Raw genomic sequence first — 24770 nt, 5'->3', positions numbered from 1 at the left:
AAAGGAAGGTAGTGCAGGTGGACCCTGTGATCATCCCCCTGCAAAACAGATACACCACTTTGGGTACTTTTGAGGGGGATGACTCATCAGGGGAAGGCAGCAGCAGCCAAGTTCATGGCACTGTGGGTGGCTCTGCTGTACAGGAGGGCAGGAAAAAATTGCGAGAGCGATAGTGATGGGGATTCAATTGTAAGAGGAATAGATAGGCGTTTCTGCGGCTATAACTGAGACTCCAGGATGATATGTTGCCTCCCTGGTGCAAGGGTTACGGATGTCTCAGAGCGGGTGCAGGATATTGTGAAAAGAGAGAGTGAACAGCCAGTTGTCGTGGTGCATATAGGTACCAACGATATTGGTAAAACACGGGATGAGATCCTACGAAACGAATTTAGGGAGCTAGGAGCTAAATTAAAAAGTAGTACCTCAAAAGTAGTAATCTCAGGATTGCTACCAATGCCACGTGCTAGTCAGAGTAGGAATCACAGGTTAGCTCAGATGAATACGTGGAATGAGGAGTGGTGCTGAAGGGAGGGATTCAAATTCCTGGGGCATTGGAACCAGTTCTGGGGGAGGTGGGACCAGTACAAACCGGATGGTCTGCACCTGGGCAGGGCCGGAGGCAATGTCCTCAGGGGAGTGTTTGATACTGCTGTTGGGGAGGAGTTAAACTAATATGGCAGGGGGATGGGAACTTATGCAGGGAGGCAGAGGAAATAAAAGGAAGACAGAGGCAAAAGTAAGAAAGGATAATAGTAAATGTGGAGGGCAGAGAAACCCAAAGCAAAAAACAAATAGTGCCACATTACAGCAAAATTCTAAAAGGAGCAAAGTGTGTTAAAAAGAAAAGTCTGAAGAATCTGTGCCTCAATGCGAGGAGTATTCGGAATAAGGTGGAAGAATTAACTGCGCAGATAGGAGTTAATGGATATAATGTAATTGGCATCACAGAGACATGGCTCCAACGTGACCAAGGCTGGGAACTCAACATCCAGGGGTATTCAACACTTAGCAAGGATAGACAGAAAGGAAAAGGAGGTGGTGTGACTTTGCTGTTAAAGAGGAAATTAATGCAATAGTAAGGAAGGACATTGGCTTGGATGATTTGGAATCGGTATGGGTGGAGCTACAGAACAATGAAGGGCAGAAAACGCTTGTGGGAGTTGTGTACAGGCCACTAAACAGTAGTAGTGAGGTTGGGGACAGCATCAAACAAGCAATAAGGTGCAATAAAGGTACAGCAGTTATCATGGGCGACTTTAAATTACAGACAGATAGGGCTCACCAAACTGGGAGCAATGTGGTGGAGGAGGATTTCCTGGAGTGTATTTGGGATGATTTTCTTGACCAATATTTCGAGGAACCAACTGGAGAGCTTGGCAATCCTAGACTGGGTGATGTGTAATGAGCAGGGACTAATTAGCAATCTTGTTGTGCGAGGCCCCTTGGGGAAGAGTGACGATAATATGGTAGAATTCTTTATTAAGATGGAGAGTGACACAGTTAATTCAGAAACTACGTTCCTGAACTTAAGGAAATCTAACTTCGATGGCATGAGGCGTGAATTGGCGAGAATAGACTCGCAAATGATACTTAAAGGGTGGACGGTGGATAGGCAATGGCAAACATTATAGATCACATGGATGAACTTCAACAATTGTACATCCCTGTCTGGAGTAAAAATAAGACAGGAAAGATGGCTCAATCGTGGTTAACAATGGAAATTAAGGATAGTATTAAATCCAAAGAAGATGCATATAAATTGGCCAGAAAAAGCAGCAACCCTGAGGACTGGGTGAAATTGAGAATTCAGCAGAGGAACACAAAGGTTTAATTAGGAGGGTGAAAATAGAGTACGAGAGGAAGCTTGCTGGGAACATAAAATTTGACTGCAAAAATTACTATAGATATGTGAAGCGAAAAAGATTAGTGAAGACAAACGTAGGCCCTTGCAGTCGGACTCAGGTGAATTTATAATGGGGAACAAAGAAATGGCAGACGAATTGAACACATACTTTGGTTCTGCCTTCAAGAAGGAATACACAACTAACCTTCCAGATGTACAAGGGGACCGAAGGTTTAGTGAGAAGGAGGAACTGAAGGATATCCTTATTAGGCGGGAAATTATGTTGTGGAAATTTATGGGATTGAAGGTCGATAAACCCCCGGGGCCTGATTGTCTTCAACCCAGAGTACTAAAGGAAGTGGCCCTAGAAATAGTGGATGCATTGGTGATCATTTTCCAACAGTCTATCGACTCTGGATCAGTTCTTATGGACTGGAGGGTAGGTAATGTAACACCACTTTTTTAAAAAGGAGGGAGCGAGAAACCTGTAATTATAGATCTGTTAGCCTGATATCAGAAGTGGGGAAAATGTTGGAATCAATTATTAAGGATGAAATAGCAGAGCATTTGGAAAGCAGTGATAGGATCGGTCCAAGTCAGCATGGATTTATGAAAGGGAAATCATGCTTGACAAATCTTCTGGAATTTTTAAAGGATCTAACATGTAGAGAGGACAAGGGAGAACCAGTGGATGTCGTGTATTTAGACTTTCAAACGGCATTTGACAAGGTCCCACATAAGAGATTGTTGTGAAAAATCAAAGCATATTGTATTGGGGGTAATGTACTGGCGTGGATAGAGAATTGGTTCGCTGACAGGAAGCAGAGAGTCGGGATAAACTGGTCCTTTTGCCAATGGGAGGCAGAGACTAGTGGGGTGCTGCAGGTCTCAGTGCTGGGACCCCAGGTCTTTACAATATCCATCAATGATTTGGATGAAGGAATTGAGTATAATATCTCCAAATTTGCAGATGACACTAAACTGGGTGGCAGTGTGAGCTGTGAGGAGGATGCTAAGAGGCTGCAGGGTGCTTTGGACAGGTTAGGTGAGTGGGCAAATGCATGGCAGATGCAGTATAATGTGAATAAATGTGAGGTTGTCCACTTTGGTTGCAAAAACACAAAGACAGAATATTTTCTGAATGGCGGCAGATTACGAAAAGGGGAGGTGCAACGAAACCTGGGTGTCATGGTTCATCAGTCATTGGAAGTTGGCATGCAGGTACAGCAGGTGCTGAAGAAGGCAAATGGCATGTTGGCCTTCATATCGATGGGATTTGGGTATAAGAGCAGGGAGGTCTTCCTGCAATTGTATCGGATCTTGGTGAGGCCTCACCTGCAATATTGTGTACAGTTTTGTTCTCCTATTCTGAGGAAGGATGTTCTTGCTATTGAGGGAGTGCAGCGAACGTTCACCAGACTGATTCGAGGGATGGCTGGACTGACATATGAGGAGAGACAGGATCAACAGTGCCTTTATACACTGGAGTTTAGAAGAATAAGAGGGGATCTCACAGAAACATATAACAATACTGACGCGACGGGACAGGTTAGATGCGGGAAGAATGTTCCTGATGTTGGGGACGTCCAGAACCAGGGGACACAGCCTTAGGATAAGGGGTAGGCCATTTAGGACTGAGATGAGGAGAAACTTCATCAGTCAGAGAGTTGTTAACCTGTGGAATTCCGTGCCGCAGAGAGTTATTGATGCCAGTTCATTGGATATATTCAAGAGGGAGTGAGATATTGCCCTTACGCCTAAAGGGATCAAGGGGTATGGAGAGAAAGCAGAAAAGGGGTACTGAAGGAATGATCAGCCATGATCTTATTGAATGGTGGTGCAGGCTCGAAGGGCCGAATGGCCTAATGCTGCACCTATCTTCTATGTTTCTATGCTGTAGGCCTTCACGGCCTTAGACATGCTCCTGGAAGCATAGGCGACAGGTTGCAAGTTCCCCACAACATTAGCTTGTTGTAATACACACCCGACTCTATACGACGACGTGTCACATGTTAGCACAAGTCTTTTACGTGGGTTATAGAATACAAGCAGCTTGTTGTACATAAAATGTTTCTGCCTTTCTCAAAAGCAATTACTTGGTTTTTTTCCCCATACCCAGTTCTCACCTTTGCGCAATAACACAGGTAGGGGCCCCTCTAGGAAGTTACCAAAATAGTTGAGGAGTCCCAGGAACGACCCCATCTCCGTGATGTTCTGCGGCCTGGGCGCTTTCCTGATAGCCTCTGTTTTGGCGTCTGTCGGCCGACTGCCGTCCGCCGTGATCTTTCTCCACAAAAACTCCACTTCTTTTGCCATGAAGACGCATTTCGACCTCTTCAGCCACAGCCCTACGTGATCCAGTCGCTGGAGGAACTCCTCCAGGTTTTGTAGGTGCTCGGCGGTGTCCCGTCCTCTGACCAATCTGTCGTCCTGAAAGACCACCGTGTATGTGACCAACTTGAGTAGGCTATCCATGTTTCTCTGAAAGATCGCTACAGCCGACCGAATTCCAAACGGGCATCAGTTGTAGATGAACAGTCCCTTGTGTGTGTTAATGCAGGTGAGGCCCTTCGAAGACTCCTCCAGCTTCTGCGCCATGTCGGCCGAAGTCAGTTCAAGCTTTGTGAACGTCTTGCCTCCTGCCAGCATCGCAAATTGTTGATTTGCCTTCGGTAGTGGGTATTGGTCCTGCAGAGATAAACAATTAATAGTTACATTATAATCGCCGCAAATCCTGACCGTGCCATCACTTTTGAGTACTGGAACAATCGGGCTGGCCCACTCGCTGAATTCCACTGGAGAGACGATGCCCTCGTGTTGCAGCCTGTCCAGCTCGATTTCCACTCTCTCGCTAATCATGTGAGGTACCGCTCGTGCCTTGTGGTGAATAGGTCGTGCGTCTGGGACCAAGTGCATCCGCACCTTCGCCCCAGAAAAGTTTCCAATGCCTGGCTCAAAAAGGGAAGGAAATGTATTCAGAAACTGGGTACCTGAGACCTCATCAACATGTGATAGCGCTCGGAAGACATCCCAGTTGCGGTCGAATTTGCCCAGCCAACTCCTTCCAAGAAGTGTGGGGCCATCGCCCGGGACAAGCCGGAGTGGCAGTTCGTGGGTGACCATGGTCAAGTTCGCCCTCGTAGGTGATCTTGACCATGCTGCTGCCCAGGACAGTGATAAGCTCTTTGGTGTACGTTCTCAGTTTCGTGTGGATGGGACTCACGGCTGGTCTGAATGCCTTGTTGCACGACAATCTCTCAATCATCTTTTTACTCATGATGGATTGGCTAGCGCCAGTGTCCAGTTCCATGGCTATGGGTAAGCAATTCAACTTTACGTTTCGCATTATAGGTGGACATTTCATCGAAAAAGTCTGCACCCCGTGTACTTCAGCATCTGCCTCCTCTACCTGAGGCTCGAAATTGCTTTGATCCACCATGGACCGATCGTCCTCTGCCACGTGGTGGTTAGCAGGTTTTGCAGAGCGTGCAGCACGTTTGAAAGCTCGTTGGAAGTGCCCCATTGTTCCACCGGTCTTGCAAACATAACCTTTGAAGCGGCATGAATAGGCGGAATGGAAGCCTCAACAACGCCAACAAGGTGTGAATTGCCTTGCATTCATCCTTTGTTGGGGACTCTGAGTCATCTGGGTCACCTGAAGCCTGCTGGCAGTTGCAGATTCGTGGGTTCTGCCCTGTACATTTCTGCTCGCAAACACAGTTCCAGTTAATTTATGAACCTTGCTAGCACTTACGTGCTGAGAGATTTGTTTGCTATTATCACTGGTGGATATAAACACCTGTGCTATCGCAATGGCCTTACTGAGGGTCGGTGTCTCTTCAGTCAAAGGTTTTCGTAGGATGGTCTCGTGGCCAGTGCCCGGTATAAAAATGTCTCTGAGCATTTGCTCCAGGTAGCCTTCAAACTCACATTGTTCTGCAATCGCCTTAGCTCGGCGACGTAGCTCGCTACTTCCTGACATTCAGATCGCTTACACGTGTAGAACCGATACCTCGCCATCAGCACTCTCTCCTTCGGTTTAAGATGCTCCCAAACCAGTGTACACAGCTCCTCATATGACTTATCTGTGGGTTTCACCAGAGCCAGGAGATTCTTCATGAGGCTGCAGGTCGGTGTCCTGCAGACCGGTAGGAGGACCGCTCTCCTTTTTGCAGTGCTTCGTTCTCCATCCAGCTCGTTGGCTACAAAGTACTGGTCTAGCTGTTCGATATAGGCTTCCTAGTCCTCACCCTGCGATAACTTCTCCAGGATGCCCACAGTTTGCTGCATCTTTGCGTTGGATTTGTATTCTCGTCGCCAGTTATTGTGTTCCTAACACAGGTGAGGCTGCACACAGGGAGGTTAAAGTAACAGTGACCTCAGTCTTTAATAAGACACTCCAGAGTGAGGAACAGGCATTCGGGGCCGTCTTATATACAGTGCTCCCAAGGGATGCTGGGATCCCTTCAGACTTCAGGGCATGAGCTCCCTGGTGGTGGAACATGGGAGTGCACGCTTTACAGATACTCAACAGAAACCGCCTGTGCCTCCATTGAAACAATCATCATCATTATCATAGGCAGTCTCTTGAAACGACGATGACTTAATTCTCCGCAAAAAAGGGATGAGTTCACAGTTCTTTCAATGAAGGACCTAATTTTCCAGATCCCGAACTGCATCATGAAGGGTGGAAGATGCCTGTACTTGGATTTGTTTAACGTGTGGTGACCGTTGCACAACAGCCACCACACGGGCTTGACAGAGCTAGGTCTTGGTCATGTGGGAACGGTTACCTAATTCTAACTGGAGACCAAGCTCTGCTACACAGAGCGAGCGCACACATATCCCAGTGCGTGCTGGCCCGTGCTGCCTCTGCGCCATCGCCTCTTTCGGGGCCGAGGTTCATGCCTCTCCTGGACCCCTTCACTTCCCTCTGCACTGTTGTAACTCCTTTGCCTCTCCTGCTGTGCCTGCCCCACTGCAATCACTGACCTGGTAGCCGTCGCCCTCCTGCAAGACCATCAGCAGCCGGGGTGGTTGGAGGGAACAGCATGCGGCGGCCGTCCCGGAAATCGGCGCGCTCCTGTCCTGCAAGACCATCAGCAGGCTGGGGCCATTGGAGGGAGCAGTGTGTGGCGGCATAAAAGAATTGCAAAAAAATTCAATGCATTTCACGCTAAAGTGTTGCTGAATCGTGAACCTGTGGAATTCTGTGCCACAGAAAGTTGTTGAGTCCAGTTCACTAGATGTATTCAAACGATAGTTAGATATGGCTCCTATGACTAAAGGGATCAAGGGATATGGAGAGAAAGCCGGAATGGGGAACTGAAGTGCATGATCAGCCTTGATCTTATTGTATGGTGGTGCAGGCTCGAAGAGTCGAATGGCCTACTCCTGCACCTATTTTCTATGTTTCTAAGTTTCTATGTTTCTATGCAGTAATATCGCAACCGGTAATTTCGAGCGACACATCCTTAAAATGAGCAGACGGACTAAATGTCTAAAAAAAACACTCGTCACTTTTCATGGTCCAATGCTGCATGATGCCCCCTGTCCCCTGGTTTAACGGCGGGGGCACACGTTCATTTTAACCGTAATATACATTTTGCAGCAATATCTTGCATTTCTATAGCGCCTTTAACCTACTTAACCGGCCCAAGGCGCTTCATACGAGAGTTATGAGACAAAATCTGACAGCGAGACACACAAGGGGAACATTTAACTCAACAGCCTAGCGATATTGCAATTTTCTCGGAGCAGCTCCCGCTCTGCAAGTGTAACTTGGCAGAACCTCTGAAGTTAAGCCGACGGTGCAAGATTATGCTTTAAAGTAATTCTCTTCGACATTTGGTGGAAATTTGCCTGTGTGCTGTATTGGCTAACTAAATAGTTTAACACGTTATCTAAAATTTGAATGTTAAGCACCAGGAAACCAATCAAATGAGTCATAGTGAGTCTACTAGCCAGGATCAGGTGTGTGGAATCCACTTAAACATGCCGCTCATTGATGAGATCATTGGAACACGTTAATGTGTACCAGGTTTCACTAACCTGGCTCTTAGCTTTCATATTAACTGAACTAAGACCCAAAAAGTCCCACTGTGTGGTACCTGCGCTAGTTTGGAAGGGTTTAAATTTCTATTTCAAATGGAGCAAGTAGCTCAGCAATTAAAATAAAGCGGAAGTGAATCCTGGTGAATATCTTAATCGTCCCAGCCGGCAGTTTTAACTTACTCCTTTCAAATAGAAGCTAAAGCAAACTAGCTGGCTGTCTAGCAGAACGGGTGAAGTGTCGTACTGTCGCCACAGCTCAATTTGCGATGTCTGATTACTGGTGTGTGAGGGCCAAGAAGATGCACGTTGTGCGACGGCATTGCGTGCCATCTAATGACCAATTGCTGCTACTGCAGTAACATCTTCTTCTTCGATAGTTGCCCGTCCATGAATTATTTTACCGGCGGGTGCAGTTGCACATTAGCTAGCACACGAACTTGACAGAGCAAGGTTTTCCTCCAATGGCAAGGTTACCCAAGACGATAGGAAACCAAGCTCTGCTGCATGGGCCTCGAACACACTCATGTTCCCATTAACACGTTCCCTTCAGGTCCTCCCTCCCTGGTTCTCATGGAATTAAGTGCAGAACAGCATATTGAGCTTGGAGCATCTTGTCAGTCGGATAATATGGTACTGGCATTGTACCCCGCCTCCACGGGCCCAATTCCAATACCCTACTCTCCAATCGCAGGATCTGCTGCACTTTTTCCCGGTCTCTCTCCAACCGCTGGTGCTTTGGCCTCGGGTCCAGACCACGCTGCTGGGCTCGACCTCCGAACTTCGCTGCTGGAATTGGCTTCCTGACCGCGATCGGACTGGACCTCCCGACCTCGCTGCCGGACTGGGCCTCCCGACCTCGGTGCCGGATTAAACCTCCCGACCTCGCTGCCGGATTGGACCTGCCGACTGCGCTGCTGGGCTCGAGCTTCCGACCTCGCTGCTGGACTCGAGCTCCCGACTTCGTGCAGGACTGGACCTCCCCACCCCGCTGCCGGAATGTACCTCCCGACCTCACTGGAGGACTGGACCTCCCCACCCCGCTGCCGGAATGTACCTCCCCACCCCGCTGCCGGAGTGTACCTCCCGACCTCGCTGCCGGATTGGACCTCCCGACCTCGCTGCCTGACTGGACCTCCCGACCTCGCTCCGGACTGGACATCCCGACCTCGCTGCTGGACTGGACATCCCGACCTCGCTACTGGACTGGACGTCCCGACCTCGCTACTGGACTGGACGTCCCGACCTCGCTGCCGGACTGGACCTCCCGACTTCGTTGCCGGACTGAACCACCCGACCTCGCTGCCGGATTGGATCTCCCGACCTCGCTGCCGGACTGGACCTCCCGATATCGCCGCCGGACTGGACCTCAAGACCTCGCTGCCGGACTGGACCTCTCGACCTCGCTGCCGGACTGGACATCCTGACCTCGCTGCTCGATTATAGGATCAAAGCGACAGGCTGAGTCATTCAGATCCAAGAGCCCATGATTGCATTCAATTGTATCATGACTGATCTGTATCTCAAATCCATTTACCCGCTTTAGCCACCCGTCCCCCAATACTTTTTCCTAAAAAAAATCGATCTTAACATCTTAATAACTTAAGATTTAGCAGCAGGAGTAGCTCATGTCCCTCGAGCCTGCTCCGCCATTCAATCAGATCAATTCAACTTTCCTGCCCGATCCCTACATTCCTAGATTATCCTAAGTTCCAAAAATATCGCTTTCAGCCATGATTCAGCATTCACAGCCCTCGGGGGCAGTGGAGTCCCAAGTTTCCCAATTCTCTGAGTGTAGTAATTTCTCCGCATCTCTGTCTTAATTAGTCGACCCCATTTCCGGAAACTATATCCTCTTATTCTAGGCATTCCAGCCAGGGGAAACATCCTTTCAGCATCTTCCCTGTCAATCCGCTCAAAATCTTGCATGTTTCAATATGATCATCTCTCATTCTTCTCAACAGCAATGTACTCAATCTCACGTCACAGTAAAGCCCTCTCATCACAAGAATCTATCTAGTGGACCTTCCTAGCACCCTTCCAGAAACATCAATAAAACGGAATATTTGGTCATGATCACAATGCAGTTTGTGGGAGTTTGCTATGCACAATTTGGCTGCCGTATTTCGCACATTACAACAGTGACAGAGCATCAAAATATTTGGCTGCAAAGCGCGTTGGAACGTCCTGTGGTCGTGAAATGAGTTATATAAATACAAGCTGCACATAGTCCTCTAGTTGATGTCTCACAAAAGGCGATGACAATTGCAGCAAGATTTACTCACTCTTGTACTCTAACCAGTTTCAACTGAAGGCCAATATGCCATTTGCCATCCAAATTACTTACTCTACTTGTATGCTAAATCTCTGTATTTCCTGTAGAGGGCACCTAAATTTCGCTGAACACCAACAATTAATAGTTTCTCAACATTGAAAAATTTACTTGTTTTTCTATTCTTCCTATAAAATTCAATAACTTCACATTTCCCACTTTATATTCCATTTGCCACCGTGTTGCCGACTCACCTGACCTATGTATACTCTCTGTGGCCTCGTAACGGCTTACTCCTCCACCCAGCTTTGTAATGTGAGCAAACGTCGATGCATTAGTTTTGATTCCTTCACGTAAGTCGTTAATATAAATTGTAAATAGCTGAGACCCAAGCATTGATCCTTGCAGCACCCCACTACCTACAGCCTGCCAACCTGAAAATGACTCTCTGATTCCTGTCCAATATTCAATACTCTATCCATTGTAATATATTCACCCAACCCCGTGACCCCTTGTTTTTCATAGCCACATTTTGCGTGGCACCTTATCGATCTCGGTTTTGCACATTTCACCTTTCCCAACACCACTCGCTTTCGTGCGAGAGTTCCAGATTTGCAGTCCACTTTGTGTAAGAAACTGCTTGCTAATTTCCTCCCTGTTTTTTTCTGAACTCGAGGGAATACAACCCAAGTTTGTGCAACGTGTCCTCGTAATTGATCTCTTTCAGACCTGGTATAATTCTGTTAAATCTGCACGGTACCCCTCGAAGGCCAATCTATCCTTCCTGAGGGGCGGTGCCCAGAACTGAACGCAGTGCTCCTGATGGGGTCTGAGCACGGCTTTATGGTACTGAAAGTTCACATCCTCCCCGTCGTTGGCCTTGCATAAAGCAAACGTAGTAACCCGAGAAAGAGCCGCGGCTTCAGATATATAACAGTGACTATCTTTCTGTTCAGCTTACAGATGTGTATCGATCCCCTTGACAGGAAGGCCAATTGGCATTCTGGATTATTCATTACTGTTTCTACCTGTCCACTAACCCTGATTGATTTATGTATATTGATTCTCAATCGCTGTGCTCCTATACTAGTCTCTCGCTTTGAAGAAAATGTTCTATTTTGGCTTTCCCCAATCCACCGTGGCTGCCCTCACATTTCCTCATATTGAAAGTCATCTGCGCACTCATTCAGTCTATCGATGTTACTCTTCCACCTCCTGCTGCCATCTCCGAAACCTGCTGTATCTCCTATTTAGGGCTTGAATTAGTTAATACAATAATGATGCTGAAATATATTTTCTTTATCCTGCGTCTGGCCACAAGATGGGGTGCAACAGATTTGCAGCAACCTGGCGGTGTCGCTCACGCCTGCAGCGAGCACACCTTCCTCTCTCAATAACACAAAGTGATCTCACCTCGTCCTTTCATCGTGGTTCTGTGTTTGGGTGATTTCAGTCTTCTCATAGGTTCTGTCTGTGCCTCTTTCCCGGGTTTGCCGTTCCCTCTCTCACTTCACTTGCAGTTTTCCTTCTTTGTCAATTCTTACCTTCATGGGAACACAAAATGATTGGTCAGTATGTTCAATAAATGACAATGAAACTGTAGATTGCATATTGTTACTCCCTGCTCCCCGATTATGGCCCCACTTCCCCTGAACCAAAATGCCTGAGCCTGCGGAAAGCACAAGTCACTGCACATATTCCAACAAAGGCCCAGTGATGGTTCTGTGACTACAGCTTTAAGGACTGGCATAGAGTATCATTACTCCACTGCAACCCAATGCTCACCACAACGCAATAAAAACTAAACAGCCAAATATATGACAGGTTTCTGCAGCTTCTGCATCCCGCCTGATTTTTAATCTCAGGAATCATTCTCACCAGAGTGTAGAGCGGGCAGTTACAGCGCAATCAGTTTGTGAGTGGAGGGCCGCGCAGTTCTGTGGGGACCAGGCTTCAACTGATCGTCCAACCTGGAGAGACACACAGACACCCCGCACCATGGAGAAAACGTGGAAATGTGGGGACTGTGGGAAGGGATTCAATTACCCATCTCTGTTGGAAACTCATCACTACAGTCACTCCGGGGGGAGGTCGTTCTGCTCAGAGTGTGGGAAGGGATTCACTCGCTCATCCACCCTGTCGGCACACCAGCGTCACTGACACCACGTGGACTGGGAAAGTATGTTAAAGGGTAAGACTGTAGAAACGCAGTGGCAAACATTTAAGGATATATTTCATAACTCTCAGCAAAGATTTATTCGTGAGAAATAAAGATGCTTCGAGAAGGCTGAACCATCCCTGGCTAACTAAGGAAGTAAAGGATGGTATCAAATTGAAAAAAAGGCAAACAATGTTGTGAAGGACAGCGGAAGGCCAGAGGATTGGGAAATTGTTAGAAACCAGCAAAGGACGACTAAAAAAAATGATGACGGGGAAGATAGCAGTTGAGAGGAAACTAGCAAGAAATATCAGTAAGAGCTTCTACAGGTATATAAAAAGGAACCGAGTAGCTAAAGTAAACATTGGTCCTTTAGAGGATGAGACTGGAGAATTAATATTGGGAAACACGGAAATGGCAGAGATTTTGAACAAATATTTTGTGTTGGTCTTCACGTTAGAGGACACTAAAAACATCCCAACAGTTGATAATCAAGGAGCTATTGTGGTGGTGAGGGGTGGGGGGAGGGGGGACATAAAACAGTCACTATCACTAGAGATAAAGTACTAAGCAAACAAATGGGACTAAAGGTGGACAAGTCCCCTGGACCTGATGGCACGCATCCTAGGGTCTTAAAAGAAGTGGCTGCAGAGATAGTGGGTGCATTGGTTGTAATCTACCAAAATTCCCTGAATTCTGGAGAGGTCCTAGCGGACTGGAAAACCGCAAATGTTACATTCCTATTCAAGAGACGGAGACAGAAAGCAGGAAACTATAGACCAGTTAGCCTACCATGTCATTGGGAAAATACTGGAGCCCATCATTAAGGAAGTAGTAGCAGGACATTTAGAAAATCATATTGCAGTCAAGCAGAGTCACCATGGTTTTATGAAAGGGAAATCATGTTTGACAAAGTTGCTGGAGTTGTTTGAGGATGTAACGAGCAGAGTGGATAAAGGAGAACCAGTTGATGTCATACATTTGGATTTCCAGAGAGCATTCGATAAGGTGCCACACAAAAGGTTACTGCACAAGCTAAGAGCTCACGGGCTTGGGGGTAATATATTAGCATGGATAGAGGTTTGGTTAACTAACAGAAAACAGAGAGTTAGGATAAATGGGTCATTTTCAGGTTGGCAAACTGTAACTAGTGTGCTGCAGGGATCAGTGCAGGGGCTTCAACTATTTATAATTTATATTAATGACTTGGATGAAGGGACTGAGTGTAATGCAGCCAGATTTGCTGCTGATACAAAGATAGGTGGAAAGCAAGTTGTGAGGAGGACGCGAATAATCTACAAAGGGATTTGGATAGGCTCAGTGAGTGGGCAAAAATCTGGCAGATGGACTATAATGTGGTAAAATGTCAGGTTATCCCCTTTTGTAGGAAAAATGTAAAAAATTATTATTTAAATGAGGACGATTACAAAATGCTGTAATACAAAGAGATCTGGGCGTTCTTATACATGAAATGCAAAAAGTTAGCATGCAAGTACAGCAAACAATCAGGAAGGCAAATGGAATGCTGGCCTTTATTGCAAGGGGGATGGAGTATAAAAGTAGGGAAGTCCTGCTACACCTGTACAGGGCGTTGGTAAGACCACAGCTGGAGTACTGCGCACATTTTGGTCTGGACTTGTCTCCATTCCTGTGCCGAGGAGATTGCTACACCAGACGGGAGGGGCAACATTTGGGGACACTGATTCCCCACCAATTCCCATTCCCCTTCTTGTGGATAATGGAGGGGCCACTGTGTGTAATGTGCAAGTCAGTAAGAATTGTCAGCCAGCTCTTTCTAATTGGAGATGTTCTTCTGTGGAAACTTTCATACTATTGTAGATTTTGTATCAAAGATCAACTTAGGATTAAAGTAAAAGTTCATAATTTTATTGCAAACTAAATTTCTGTTGAGAGTCGCTGAATTAAGGGGAAATATAACATACAGCGTTTCTTAAATGGACACTGCAGCCCCAAGAGCACAATCAGCAATATATCCAGAATATTAAAGTCCAGCCCAGTTGTAGGGTTATTAACATCAGCAGAAACAAACCCCAACTGTCAGAATGAACGTGGTTCAGTCGGGATGTGATTAACAGCAGCAATAACAACAGATTCCAACCCCTGCAGTCACTTGTGAACTCGCTGGTGTGTCAGCAGGTCGGATTACCGAGTGAATCCCTTCCCACACTCCGAGCAGGTGAACGGTCTCTCCCCAGTGTGAACTCTCTGGTGAGTTACAAGTTGGGAAGACCCAGTGAATCCCTTCCCCCACACGGGGCAGATGAACGGCCTCTCCCCAGTGTGACTGCGTCGATGAATTTCCAGCTCTCACGGTTTTCTGAATACCTTCCCACAGTCCCCACATTTCCATGGTGCGGGTATCCTTGTGACTCTCCATGGTTGGGCAATCAGTTGTGAATGGTGCGATGATTTTTCAGGTTGTGTAACTGGATAAAGCACTTTCCACAGGCAGTGCACTGGAAAACTCTCACTAGGGTGTGTTTGTGTCTCGGTGCCTTTCCAATCACACTGATGTTTGATATCTTTTCCCACAGACAGAACAAGCAAACATTTCTCCTTCCACTTTCAGAAGCCGATGATATTCAGGTCCTGATGAATCGATTGACTCCGTCAGATCTTGACGTGATGTTTGGTTTGTGTTTCCTGTCTGAAAATCTCCCCTTCTAACACGCTGTAAAAGGAGATAACAAAACTCATCACTGTCAGTACAAGACAGAAATTCAGAATAGACACATCTAGTTTCCATGGAACATTCTTTCCACTCTTGCTCTTCCAAAACTGTAAATCCCTGTCCCAAACATTGTCCCTCCTGCTGTGCTGAAATCCAAATCAACACACATTTCTAGACTGTTTCTCCTCCACTCCCAGTTTTCACCACCATTCTGTCTGGGTTCAGGTCTACACTCACTGGTTCTGTGAATGTATGTGGAAGAATCATGAAAGGGTCAATAAAATGGTTCTTGGAATCAATAAGAAAATAAGAAAATACAGACTTGGTTTCCCGTGAGAAAGTAGTGGACAAAGTAGCTTGTGTGACCATCACTGATAAACAAGGGTTTATGGCCATGACTTGATCAGGTGCACATTTGCTTCGCGTGATTAAGCCAAGCTATCCTAACACGTAGGAGGTTTTGGTGTCCCTGAGCAATTCTGCTTGTTGCAATTCTGCTCGTAAAAGCATAAAGTGTTCTAAAGATCAACAGGCTGTCAATTTATGAAGCCCTAGTAACACACTGTGATTGATGAAGCAGGCCATACCTCCTTCGGTTTGTAAGAATAAAAGGGATGCGTCTGTGAGGATAGGCAGACCTTTTGTCTGCCTGCCTCGGAATCTGTAGACTCTGTGCTGGCAGTTTGGTAACAGGTCCGAAGCCGCTTCAATAAAGACGTAAAGATTGAAGGTGTCTGACTAGATTATTGTCGAATGCAGCTGACCACCCGAACTAGGACTTAACAGTTCCCCTCCCCCTCCTCCCCTGAAGGAACAGTGTAGAGGGAGCTTTACTGTGTATCTGGCTCTTGCTGTATCAACATGGGAATGTTTGATGGGACAGTGTAGAGAGAGCTTTCCTCGATATCTAACCCTTGCTGTACCTGCCCTGGGGATTCTTGCTAGGACAATGTAGAGGGATCTTTGCTTTGTATTTAACACGAGCTGTCCCATCCCTGGGAGTTTTTGGATGGTCCAGTGAAGAGGGAGCTTTACTCTGTATCCAACCCGTGCTGTACCAGCCGTGGGCGTGTTTGACGGACCAGGGTAGAGGGAGCTTTATGGTGTATCTAGGAGCTTTACTCTGTATCTAAATGATGCTATACTTGCCCTGTGAGTTTTTGATGGTAATTGCAGAGCAAGCTTTGCTCTCTCTAAACTGTGCTGCACCTGCCCTGGGAGTGATTGATGGGAAGGTATAGAGGGAGATTTTCTCTATCTAACCCGTGCTGTACCTGCCCTGGGAGTGATTGATGGGAAGGTATAGAGGGAGATTTTCTCTATCTAACCCATGCTGTACCTGCCCTGGGAGTGATTGATGGGAAGGTATAGAGGGAGATTTTCTCGATCTAACCCGTGCTGTACCTGCCCTGGGAGTGATTGATGGGAAGGTATAGAGGGAGATTTTCTCTATCTAACCCGTGCTGTACCTGCCCTGGAAGTGTCTAATTAGTGAGTGGAGACCAGAAGCACAAACGAATATAAGAAATAGGAACAGCAGCAGGCCATACTGCCCCTCGACCCTGCTCCGCCACCCAACACGATCATGGCTGATCCGATCATGGACTCAGGTCCAATTCCCTGCGCTCCATATAACCCTTTATTCCCTTATCAGTGAATAAACTGTCAATTTCTGTCTTAAATATATTCAATGTCCCGTCTTCCACAGCTCTCTGAGGCAGCGAATTCCACAGATTTACAACCCACCGAGAAGAAATTCCTTCTCATCTCAGTTTTAAATGGGTGGCCCCTTATTCTAAGATTATGCCCCCTAGTTTTAGTCTCCCCTATCGGTGGAAACATTCTCTCTGCATCCACCTTGTCAAGCCCCCTCATAATTTTATATGTTTCGATAAGATCACCTCTCATTCTTCTGAATTCCAATGAGAAGAGGCCCAACCTCCTCAACCTTTCCTCATAAGTCAACCCCCTCATCTCTGGTATCAACCGAGTGAACCTTCTCTGAACTGCCTCCAAAGCAAATATATCCTTTTGTAAACATGGAAACCAAAACTGTACGCAGGATTCTTGGTGTGGCCTCACCAATGCCCTATACAACTGTAGCAAGACTTCCCTGCTTTTATACTCCATCCCCTTTGCAATAAAGCCCAAGATTCCATTGGCCTTCCTGATCACTTGCTGTACCTGCATACTAACCTTTTGTGTTTCATGCACAAGTACCCCCAGGTCCCGCTGTACTGCAATACTGCAATTTTTCTCCATTTAAATAATAACTTGCTCTTTGATTTTGTTTTTCTGCCAAAGTGCATAACCTCACACATTCTAACATTATACTCCATCTGCCACATTTTTGCCCACTCACTTAGCCTGTCTATGTCCTTTTGCAGGTTTTTTGTGTCCTCCTCGCACATTGCTTTTCCTCCCATCTTTGTATCGTCAGCAAACTTGGCTATGTTACGCTCGGTCCCTTCTTCCAAGTCATTAGTATAGATTGTAAATAGTTGGAATCCCAGCACTGATCCCTGCAGCACCCCACTAGTTAGTGATTGCCAACCCAAGAATGAACCATTTATCCCGTCTCTCTGTTTTCTGTTAGTTAGCAAATTCTCTATCCATGCTAATCATCATCATAGGCAGTCCCTCGGAATCGAGGATGACTGGATTCCGCTCTTAGAATGAGTCCTTAGGTGGCTGAACAGTCCAATACAAGAGCCACAGTCCCTGCCACAGGTGGGACAGACAGTCGTTGAGGGTAAGGGAGGTAGGGACAGGTTTGCCACACATTCTTTCAGCTGCCTGTGCTTGATTTCTGCATCCTCTCGGTGATGACACTCGAGGCGTTCAGCGCCCTCCTGAATGCACTTCCTCAACTTAGGGTGGTCTTTGGCCAGGGACTCCCAGGTGTCGGTGGGAATGTTGGACTTTATCAGGGAGGCTTTGAGGGTGTCCTTGTAACGTTTCCTCTGCCCACCTTTGGTTCGTTTACCATGAAGGAGTTCCGAGTAGAGCGCTTGCTTTGGGAGTGTCATGTCTGGCATGCGGACAGTGTGGCCTGCCCAGTGGGGCTGATCAAGTGTGGTCAGTGCTTCAATGCTGGGTTGTTGGCCTGGTCGAGGACACTAATGTTGGTGCGCCTGTCCTCCCAGGGGATTTGTAGGATCTTGCAGAGGCATCGTTGGTGGTATTTCTCCAGTGATTTGAGGTGTCAACTGTAGATGGTCCATGTCTCTGAGCCATACAGAAGACAAATACCCCAGCTATTTACAATGTACATTAATGATTTGGATGAATGAATTGAGTGTAATATCTCCAAATTTGCAGATGACACTAAACTGGGTGGCGGTGTGAGCTGTGAGGAGGACGCTAAGAGGCTTGAGGGTGACTTGGACAGGTTAGGAGCATGGCCAAATGCATGGCAGATGCAGTATAATGTGGATAAATGTGAGGTTATCCACTTTGGGGGCAAAAACATGAAGGAAGAATATTATCTGAAAGGTGGTAGATTAGGAAAAGGGGAGGTGCAACGAGACCTGGGTGTCATGGTACATCAGTCATTGAAAGTTGGCATACAGGTACAGCAGGTGGTGAAGAAGGCAAATGGTATGTTGGTCTTCATAGCTCGGGATTTTGAATATAGGAGCAGGGAGCTCTTACTGCAGTTGTACAGGGCCTTGGTGAGGCCACACCTTGAATATTGTGTACAGTTTTGATTTCTTAATCTGAGGAAGGATGTTCTTGCTGTTGAGGGAGTGCAGCGAAGGTTCACCAGACTGATTCCCGGGATGGCTGGACTGACATATGAGGAGAGACTGGATCGACTGGGCCTTTATTCACTGGAGTTCAGAAGGATGAGAGGGGATCTCATAGAAACATATAAAATTCTGACGGGACTGGACAGGTTAGATGCAGGAAGAATGTTCCCAATGTTGGGGAAGTCCAGAACCAGGGGACCTAGTCTGAAGATAAGGGCTAAGCTAATTAGGACTGAGATGAGGAGAAACTTCTTCACTGAGAGTTGTTAACCGTGGAATTCCCTACCGCAGAGAGTTGTTGATGCCAGTTCATTGGATATATTCAAGAGGGAGTTAGATATGGCCCTTACGGCTAAAGGGATCAAGGGGTATGGAGAGAAAGCAGGAAAAGGGTACTGAGGTGAATGATCAGCCATGATCTTATTGAATGGTGGTGCAGGCTTGAAGGACTGAATGGCCTACTCCTGCACCTATTTTCTACATTTGTATGTTTCGATGTATCTATCCCATGCTGTACCTGCCCTGGAAGTGTCTGATGGGAGAGTGTAGAGAGAGCTTAGCTCTGTATCCAATCCTTGCTGTACCTGCCCTGGGAGTGTTTGATGGGACAGTGTAGAGGGAGCTTTGCTCTCTCTCTTTCCCTTGCTGTACGTATCCATTATCCCTACTCCTACCGTTTAGCCAATTTCCTAACCAGGTCAATAATTTGCCCCCAATTCTGTGACTTCTACCTTGAATAACAGTCTCTATGTGGGACTTTATCAAATGCCTTCTGGAAATCCATATCAATAAAATTATACCAAACTAATAGCGAATTATTTCTCCCATTGAATTTTTTTAGTACCGCTTCGCTCATTGCTATTTTCCCAATGCCTTCCCTGCATCCCAAGGCTAGGAAAGACACTCTGGAAGGTATGGGGAGCTGGGACTTGTCAATGATAGTAACCTCATGTATAAAAACTGATATAATCTAGAGTGAGAAAGGAGAAAAGGCCCCAAAATGAAGCAGTGGGTAACAGGACATCAATTAGTCTCCTATATCTTACAGAAATAAAGAACATAAGAAATAGCAGCAGGAGTAGGCCATATCACCCCTTGAGCCTGCTCCGCCATTCAATAAGATCATGGTTAATCTTTTATCTCAACTCCACTTTCCTGCACTATCCCCATAGCCCTTGATTCCCCAAATATACAAAAATCTATCCATCTCTACCTTGAATATACACAACGACTGAGCTTCCACACCTCTCTGGGGTAGAGCATTCCAAAGATTCACCGCCCTCGGAGTGAAGAAGTTTCTCCTCATCTCAGTCCCAAATGGCCTACCCCTTATTCTGAAAATGTAACACCTGGTTCTAGACTGCACAGCCAGGGGAAACATCCACCCTGTCAAGCCCTGTAAGAATTTTATATGTTGCAATGAGATCACCTCTCATTCTTCTACATTCATAAGAACATAAGAAATAGGAACAGAAGTAGGCCATACGGCTTCTCGAGCCTCCTCTACCATTTAATACGATCATGGCTGATCTGATCATAGACTCAGCTCCACTTCCCCGCCCGCTCCCCATAACCCCTTATTGTTTAAGAAACTGTCTTAAATGTATTCAATGTCACAGCTTCCACAGCTCTGTGAGGCAGCGAATTCCACAGATTTGCAACCCTCTGAGAGAAGAAATTTCTCCTCATCTCAGTTTTAAATGGCATCCCCTTATTCTAAGATCATGCCCTCTAGTTCTAGTCTCCCCCATCAGTGGAAACATCCTCTCTGCATCCACCTTATCAAGCCCCCTCATAATCTTAGACGTTTCAATAAGATCCCAGAGGATATAGGCCAAGTCTCCTCAATCTCTCCACATAGGGCAACGCCCACCCCCCCACAATCCCGGGAAGCAGTCTGGTGAACCTTCATTGCACTCCCGCTATGGCAAGTATATCCTTTCCTGGGTAAGGGGACCAAAACTGTACACAATACTCCAGGTGCAGTCTCACCAGGGCCCTAAATAACTGCAGTAAGACATCTTTACTCTTATCCTCAAATCCTCTTGTAATAAAGGCCAACATACCATTTGCTTTCTTAATTTCTTGCTGTACCTGCATGTTAACTTTCAGTGATTTGTGTACAAGGACACCCAGGTCCCTCTGAACACCAACATTTCCCAATCTCTCACCATTTTAAAAAGTACTCTGCTTTTCTATTTTTCCGACCAAAAGTGGATAACTTCACATTTCTCTACATTATATTCCATTTTCCATGTTCTTACCCACTAACTGAGACTGCAAAAACCCCTTGAAGCCTCTTTGCATCCTCCTCACAACTTATATTTCCACCTAGCTTTGTGTCATCAGCAAACTTGGATATTCAGGTTGAACCTCCCTGGTCCGGCAACCTCCCTGGTCCGGCATCATTCCCGGCGAGGGGTCGCGACCCGCGCTGTGTCCCGGGGCTGGTCGCTTCTCCTCTCCCCACCCCCACCCCCCACCTCCCGGTCGGGTTGGAGAGGGAGCGAGAAGTGCAGTAGCCGGCCGAAGCTGGGCCTGAAATGCTGTGCAGTGGGCTACTGCACAGCGCATGCGCAGAACGCAGCCGGGTCTTTGTGCAGCATTTCGGGCCCAGCTTCGGCGCCTTGGTCGGCCGGCGCACTCCTGGCTCCCTCTCCACGCTGATCTGACCGGGGAGGGGGCAGCGGCCGGCCCTGGGTCACAGCGTGCCCTCCCGCACCCCCTCCCCCCCACCGTAACACAGGACACAGCGCGCCCCATCCCCACCCCCTACTCCTGGGACACAGGACATATCATCCCCCCCCCCGGGACACAGGAGACAAATTGCCCTCCCCCCGGGACACAGTGTGTGCAACAGCTGCATGGCACCTCTTGTTAACTGGACTCTGACGTGGATCCCAGTGAATGGAGCAGAAACCTGTACGGAAACGTTACTGACAATGGGATTTTAAAATCTGGGGGTCTGCGTAATCTCCCGTGGTCTGGGAAATTCTCTGGTCCGGCACCGGTCAGGTTCCGAGGGTGCCGGACTGGAGAGGTTCAACCAGTGTTACATAGAAACATAGACAATAGGTGCAGGAGTAGGCCATTCGGCCCTTCGAGCCTGCACCGCCATTCAACAAGATCATGGCTGATCACCCACCTCAGCACCTCCCCCCCACACCTCCCCCGACCCCCCCAGACACAAGGACCACATCCAAATCCCTCCCGAACACATCCAATGAATTGGCATCAACACCTCTCCATGGCAGGGAACCCCACAGGCCAACAACTCCCCGAGTGAAGAAGTCTCTCCCAATCCCAATCCCAAACAGTCCCACCCCCCGGCTCCGGACCCACCCAACCCGCCCCGTCCCATCAGAATCCTTCCCAAATGCCGAACACCCCCGGATATCGAGCCCCCAGCCCCGGCCACCCTGGAGCCACGCCCCCGCGATGCCACCCACACCACATCCACCAACCGCCATCTGCGCAGTCAACCCGTCCACCCCACTCTGAACATTCCCCGCACCGAGGCACAGAGCCCCCAGGCCCGCCCCTCCAACACACTTCGCCCCCCCCAGGCCTTCGCTGCAATGTGGCCCCTCCTGTCCCCTGCCCTGGGTTTCTCCGCCTCCCACCTCCACCACTCTCCCCTCCATCCCCCGCTCCCGTCTCCCCTCATCTTCCCTCTGCCTCCCCACACAGGCTTCCATCTTGGGGGCGGTAACCTTCTGGGGCCAGGAGTTTTAGCCCCCAGCGTAGAAGTCCTGCTCCCGCCGCAGAATTGGCCTTACCACCCCTCAATGGAAGCAGAGTGGAATTTCCCACACTCCACTTCCTTTGGGGGCAGTTACCGGGCTACGACTGGATTCTCCTGTGACAGTTTGAACTGGTGCTCTCCACTCTCTCTCCTGCGACAGTTACTTTGGGTCCCTCATTGATATAGATTGTGAATAGCTGAGGCCCAAGCACCGATCCTTGCGGTACCCCACTAGTTACAGCCTGCCAATCTGAAAATGACCCGTTTATTCCTATCCTCCGTTTTCTCTCCGTTAACCAATCCTCAATCCATGCTAGTATTTTACCCACAATCACATGGGCCCTCATTTTGTTCAATGACCTCCTGTGTGGCACCTTATCAAATGCCTTCAGTAAATCCAAATACACCCCATCCACTGATTCTCCCTTATCTAACCTACTAGTTACAACCTCAAACTGTATTCGCTGTTCACGATGTGGTCTCCTGTATATTGAGGAGACCAAATGCAGATTGGGTGAGCACTTTGTGGAACACCTCCGTTCAGTCTGTGAGTGTGACCCTGAGCTTCCGGTGTCCTGTCACTTTAATTCTCCACTCCCACTCTGACCTCTCTGTCCTTGGTGCCCTACACTGTTCCAGTGCAGCTCAACGCAAGCTTTATCAGTTTGGCCCATCATCGCTTTTGTCTCTTAAACCACTTCTGCCTCCCACCCGATCACAGATATTCCCTTTTGTTCTTTCCTCCCCTCCCCCTTTCAGGGCCCCAGCACTTCCTTAACAATCTGTTATATTTGAAACTTTTGCCAGTTCTGACGAAGGGTCACAGACCCAAAACGTTGACTCTGCTTCTCTCCACTGATGCTGCCTGACCCGCTGAGATTTCCAGCTTTTTCTGTTTTAAATTGATTCGTTAATTCATTCTTTTTTATGATTTTAGTTTTATTATTTATTGGTTTTATCTCATTTAGTCACTAATTAAAGAAAGTAGTTATAAATTAGATTGATTATCCGTCATCCAGAACCAGATGAGCAGAAATTTTCTCCAAATATTGGGAAGACCGAAGCCATTATCTTTGGCTCCCGTCACAAACTGTGTTCCCTAACCACTGACTCCATCCCTCTCCCGAGCATGAATCTGAGAGTGAACAAGACTGTTCACAACCTCAATGTCATATTTCACCCTGAAATGAGTTGAACCACATATCTGCAGTATAACTAAAATTGCCTTTTTTCACCTCCGTAACATTGCCCATTCAGGCCCTGCTTCAGCTCTTCTGCTGCTGAAACCCTCACCTGTGCCTTTGTTACCTCTAGACTTGACTATTCCAAATCACTCCTGGCCTCCCACATTCTACACGACGTAAACTTGAGGTCATCCAAAACTCAGCAGCCCGTCCTAACTCGCACCAAGTCATGATCACCCACCACCCCTGTGCTCGCTGACCTACATTGACTCCCGGTTAAACAAAGCTCGATTTCAAAATTCTCATCCCTGTTTACAAATCGCTCTTTCTCAGCCTCACAACCTCACGAGACGTCTGCGCTCCCCAAATTCTGCCCTCTTGAACATCCTTCATTACAATCGCTCCACCAGCGGTGGCCGTGTCCTCAGCTGCCTGGGCCCCAAGCTCGGGAACTCCCTCCCTAAACCTCTTCCCTCTCTTTCCTCCTTTAACACGCTCCTTAAAACCTGCCCCTTTAAACAAGTTGTTGGACATCTGCCTTAATTTCTCCTTTTGTGTCTGGGTGTTAAATGTATGTGTTGTGTCTGTAACGCTGCTGTGAAGCCCTTGGGACGTGTTGCTCTGTTAAAGGGCGCTATATAAATACAAGATGTGATTCCAGCAATGGACAGTTTGTCAGCCCGCGGAGGGACAAAGCCTGTCCGACTCACCAACCAATCAGCGGCCTGCAGCACCGTGACGTCATTACCCCTCAGCAGATTCTGCCCCAAGATGGCAGCCGGTGCCAGGGGCCTGTCACCGGGAGAAGCCCCGCAGCTGCCCCCCGGGGACCCCGCTCGGGGCAAACGCCGGAGACGTAGGTTTTTGTGTAGGACCTGATGCCTACCCCGGGTGTTCAGAAAGTCACCCCGCCGGTTCCAGGGCTCCCCGGTGCCGCCAATGAAGGACCTAATATTCCGGAACCCGAACTACACCCTGAAGGGTGGAAGATGCCTGTGCTTGTATTTTTCTAACGTGTGGTTGCACACCAGCCACCCCTACTCTCCAATTCCTAACCCCAACCTCTCCTTCAC

At 47.6% G+C, this 24770-nt stretch overlaps 2 protein-coding genes across 2 annotated transcripts in view; both read left to right on the top strand.

Moving 5' to 3' along the window:
* The window catches only part of LOC139249446 (zinc finger protein 154-like), a 293366-nt gene that overhangs the window by 209412 nt on the left and 59184 nt on the right, over positions 1 to 24770 (top strand). The window lies entirely within an intron of this gene.
* LOC139249445 (zinc finger protein 432-like) overlaps positions 12189 to 24770 on the top strand; it is a 60173-nt gene continuing 47591 nt past the window's right edge. The window contains exon 1 of the mRNA XM_070872411.1: positions 12189 to 12357. The gene's annotated coding sequence lies outside the window, so the exon portion shown is untranslated. The remainder of the gene's footprint in view (positions 12358 to 24770) is intronic.

This window comes from Pristiophorus japonicus, unplaced genomic scaffold (assembly GCF_044704955.1).
Source record: "Pristiophorus japonicus isolate sPriJap1 unplaced genomic scaffold, sPriJap1.hap1 HAP1_SCAFFOLD_313, whole genome shotgun sequence".
NCBI classification, from domain to species: Eukaryota; Metazoa; Chordata; class Chondrichthyes; family Pristiophoridae; genus Pristiophorus; species Pristiophorus japonicus.
Note: the sequence above shows the minus strand (reverse complement) of the source record. Positions and strands in the feature narration are given on the sequence as shown.